The sequence below is a fragment of the Lagenorhynchus albirostris genome, chromosome 5 (genome assembly GCF_949774975.1).
Source record: "Lagenorhynchus albirostris chromosome 5, mLagAlb1.1, whole genome shotgun sequence".
In the NCBI taxonomy this organism is placed as follows: Eukaryota; Metazoa; Chordata; class Mammalia; order Artiodactyla; family Delphinidae; genus Lagenorhynchus; species Lagenorhynchus albirostris.
Window position 1 is genome coordinate 38,815,378 of NC_083099.1, and position 5,048 is coordinate 38,820,425.

Genomic DNA, 5,048 nt, shown 5'->3' on the forward strand with positions numbered 1-5,048 from the left:
TGGTTTAGGACTGTTATTGGGGAGATCTAAAAATCTGGAAAAGAAACAATGACTTCTGCCCTTAGTACACATCCCATTCTCTTACGCATAAAGGAGAGAACAGTCAAGTCCCTTCAACCTGTAGATGGGGAGATAACTCTCTACCACACTCATGTTCTCTTCCTGTAGAGGCGACGCAAGCAAGGGCTGACAGAAGAACCACAAAGCCACATGTGAACATCAGTAGGAAATGTGGTAGAACCACAGTGATGATGTGTCCACCTAAAGGTAGGACCTGAACAACCACAGGTCATCTCCTGTTCATGAGGTGTGGAGAAGGGAGCCAGGAGTAATTGTCAAACCACATTTTGTAACTAACTATCCTGGTCTTGTCTAGACAAGTTATTTAACTCCTCTGGAACTTCTCAGTAAAAGGAGGGGGTGTCCAGGGCTTCCCTGGTGGCACAGTGGTTGAGAGTCCGCCTGCTAATGCAGGGGACGCGGGTTCGTGTCCCGGTTTGGGGGGATCCCATGTGCCGCGGAGCGGCTGGGCCTGTGAGCCATGGCCGCTGGGCCTGCGCGTCCGGAGCCTGTGCTCCGCAGCGGGAGAGGCCACAACAGTGAGAGGCCTGTGTACCGCAAAAAAAAAAAAAAAAAAAAAAATCATAAAAAAAAAAAAAAAAACTCTTAGTGTCTAGTGAAATTCTATAAATCTAGGAATCTTTGAAGATATACTCATGGTATCAATACAGCTTCACCCTACTCGTGAGACCCACAAAGCCAGAGTGAAGTGTCTCAAAGAAAATCCTTCCCAGTTTTGAGGTCACAGGTCAGTCTCAGACACTCGGAGATTACATAATTCAAGGTTACAGTCCCTGTTTAGCCACTGTCTATGACTCTGAATGCTGAGCTGAAGGAGGAAATACTTGACCGAACCTTCAGCAGAGAGTTAGGCATGCTTTCAATTCCTTTTCACATTTCAGCATGAATTACATTTGTTCAAGAGACCCAAGATGATGCTGGCCAAGAGATATGCAAATTCATATGCTGATAGAGTTAAATGTAAGGGAACTTTTAATTTTTAACAGGAATTACATGTTGAAGGCAGAGAAGAAACAAACTGAAAAAAAGAAAGTAACCCTTGAGTTACTAAAGTAGAAATTACCTCTGCTACAGCAGTAAATCTGGATAAGTGTTCTAGGGACTTCTAATTGTTCCCTGATATCGATTTTCCCTCTTTTCCTAAGTAACAGAATTCTGGTTATAATGGTATGTATGGCCACTCGGAGTAAAGTCTCTATTTTCCAGCATCAATTGCAGCTAGATGTGGCCAAATGACTATGTTCTGGCTGATGGTGAAATAACGAATGTGATTCCCTTTCCCTTCCTCCTTCTGACCGATGGGAATATGTTAATCACGGCTGGAATTTCAGCAACCATCTCTTAGATCAAGAGATTTAGCATAACAATATAGAATAAGCTTGGGCCTTTAATATTATGAAGCTGTCTTGCCAGCCCTAGGCTGCCTGTCCCTGCACTTCTTTTACACAACAACAACAACAAAATACACCTTTATCTTTTCTTCAATCCACTATTGGTTGACCACTTAATCTAATCCTGATCCCGTGGAGCAATTTTTCGTTTTAATAAAAAAGACCAAGCACTTTATTCCCTCAAAATACTCAGACTATATGTACAAAATACACTTTACAGTCTCAGGAAGCTGGCTATCTGACTCTTTTCTTTACACTAATAGCATTTAATGAGTTTTAGAATACACAGTGTCAGCAAAAGGAGGAAGTAAGAAATGTGTAAAATAGTGATAAAATAATCTAAAGAGAAATATCAGCGTGCTGGCTTAGTCTAGCACATTGGCAAAGAGTTTCACTCACCAGGATGGTTACTGAGAGCATCATCATATTATAGCACAGTAAAAGAACTGTGCAAGATGGCTCAAGTTATTCAGAGGAAAAATTACATGTATAACTAATATATAATACATTACATGTACAAAATATAAAATATTATGTATGTGTGCTAGAGTGACAAACTGTCCTGGTTTGCCTAGGACCAACCCAGCTTTAGTACTGATAGTCCCCTGTTCCAGGAAATCCTTCAGTCCTAGGCAAACTGTGACACTTTGTCACTCTAGTACCTACATATGTATGTAAGTAGAGCAACTTTTTTGCAGAGAGAGTATCTGAACAAGATAGAGTTGATATATTTTCCTTGTCTATTGCAATGTGAGTTGGCTTTTAATTAAGTATTAATTCCTTTAAAAAAATCCAGAACAGTTGACTATTAAGTATATATTATAGAATATTAGAGCTAGGTATTTGCAATTACTCAACTAACTTCACTTTAATAAACAGATTTGAAAACAAAGAAGAAACTATAATTGATTTTTATTTCATCTCTTCTTAAATTTTATATTAGAAAGCTCTTCTTTGAGAAGCTTACTAAGGCCAAATGTTTCCAGAACTGTATTTTAGCCACTAAGAAATAGCACTCAAAGACTTCCCTGGTGGTTCAGAGGTTAAGAATCCACCTGTCAATGCAGGGGACATGGGTTTGAGCCCTGGTCTGGGAAGATCCCATATGCCGCGGAGCAACTAAGCCCGTGCGCCACAACTTCTGAAGCCCGGGTGCCACAACTACTGAAGCCCGCGCCTAGAGCCCGTGCTCCGCAACAAGAGAAGCCACTGCAATGAGAAGCCTGCGCACCGCAACGAAGAGTAGCCCCCACTTGATGCAACTAGAGAAAGCGCACGTGCAGCAATAAAGACCCACCACAGCCAAAAATAAAAAGACAGAAAAGGAAGGAAGGAAGGAAGGGAGGGAGGGAGGGAGGGAGGGAGGGAGGGAGGGAGGAAGGAAGGAAGGAAGGAAGGAAGGAAGGAAGGAAGGAAGGAAGGAAGGAAGGAAGGAAGGGAGGGCACTCAAAAAGTTAAAAATCTTGGTCAAAGTAATTGTATGTGTTCACTTATATATTCCTGGATTCAGTGAACTTGAAAACTCAGATTGCTGACCCTTGCATTTGGTTTTATAAATCTGGAGTATAGAAGAAAGCTTGCTGGGCTTGGGGTCAAAAACACAACATTCAAATCCTAGCACCATTACCCACTAACTATAAAATGTCAGGCCTGCTAACTAATCTTTATGAATCACAAATTAGCCAAAAAACTGGGGATAACAGGACTTACCTACCTTGCTGAAGGGGCATTATGAAAATGATACAACAAGAGATAATGTATCTAAAAATGCTTTATAAACCCTAAAATAATTTTTGAAATGAAATAGTTATCATAAAAATGTTTTTCAACTTGTTCCCAGTGGATTAAATAAAAAATAAGCAAACAAAAATACAAACAAATAAATATAAAGATTCCCTTCCATTGTGAGTAAGTTATTCTCAGAGTTCGGCCCATGGATGCTTGTAACTGTGCAGGCCTTATTCTACTTCACAGCAACATCTGCTGGTGAAGTCAGGAAGGTGCAAACTCTGGCGTGCATCAGATCCAAGACTTGGTTAACGATTCAGAAGAGATTCTTTTCTGATTTAAGATGTGTCTCTATTTCTTGTTGCACATTTGTATTGACTTCTATAACATTATATTTAATATTTCCCTATATCTATTAATATTCAGGTTGAATATTCTTAATGAGACTACTTTGGTAGCCTGTTTTCTAGAATATTTGATTAGTAAATTCTTTCTCAACAGCCTGTAATATGGTGAACTTAAAACCTTTTCCTTGAAGAATAACTGTATCATGAATTTTTAATGGCTAAGTATCTCCCCAGAAATTACAAAACTATACAAATGGATGTGATTCTGCCTTTAATATTTTAATATGGGCTTGGTATAAAGCAGACACTCAGTGATGACAATAACGATGATGATGATTATGATGATGGTGATAAAAAGAAGAATCATGGTAACCGCTGATGAACTGTGGGCCCGGCACTGTGCAAAGTATAGCTGCTTTATCTATTTAAGCCTCACATCCACACTATTTGGTACATATTGTCACTGCCACAATAAACGGGGGGTCAATTTCCTATCTCGATTTCTCTGAGACAGCTCACCAATCAGTGGTTTGAACTTTGTCTCACATTGAGAAAGAAATGAGGTGAATTTATCATAATTAACTAGACAGTCTTTTCTAGGCCATTGCCAGGAAGTCAGAAAGGAATCTGGACTCTTGCTGAGACAAGATTACATTTCTTTCCAAAGACTTTCTACTTAAGTTTCAAATCATTTGAGGTCATCTTGTGATTTGTGCCAGAGGACCGTGTAAAAGGCATATTGACAGAGAGGAATATTTCCTTATTATGATCACTGATTCAGAAATGCAGATGAAAGGACGTCACTGTTTTTAGTTTTGATAGTAGTGGTGTGCATTGCATCAGAGTTCCAAATAAAAATTTGGAAAGGATTTCCCTATAGGCTCTCAAATAATCCCTTACAGTTGGTGATACCCTCATTTTAGGGATCACCAATAATACTGTCAACTTCCTAGGTGAAAGATATGCTAACTCATGCTGCACTAAGCATTGGTTGTGCTTTTATATTCCAGTACTGGACAGGTTTAACAAAGCATTTTCACATAGCAAAGAACAAGTTTGAAGAATTATTCAGGACACTGAAAAACATATCTCCCACTCTGAAAAGGTTCTGATGTTACAAAATATTAAATTGCCCTGATATGATTTAAGCAGAAAACAAATTAATTACCCAAGGGACATCCTTGTCTTATCTTTTTAATTCAATGGGAAAGCATTCAACATTTCCTCATTAAGTATGATTTTAGATGTAGGTTTTTGCAGATATCCTTTATTAGATTAAGGATGTTCCCTCTATTGCTAGTTTGCTGAGAGGTTTTTTTTTGTTTTTAATCATGAACAGACTTTGAATTTTACAAAAGGAAAGGATATATATATATATATCTTAGTTATATACATATATATATATTATATCCTCTTAATGTTTCAGGAAGTTCTCCAAAATTCCTAGATTGCATTCTTTATTTTTTTTCATGAATGGATACAGAATTTTATGAGATGCTTT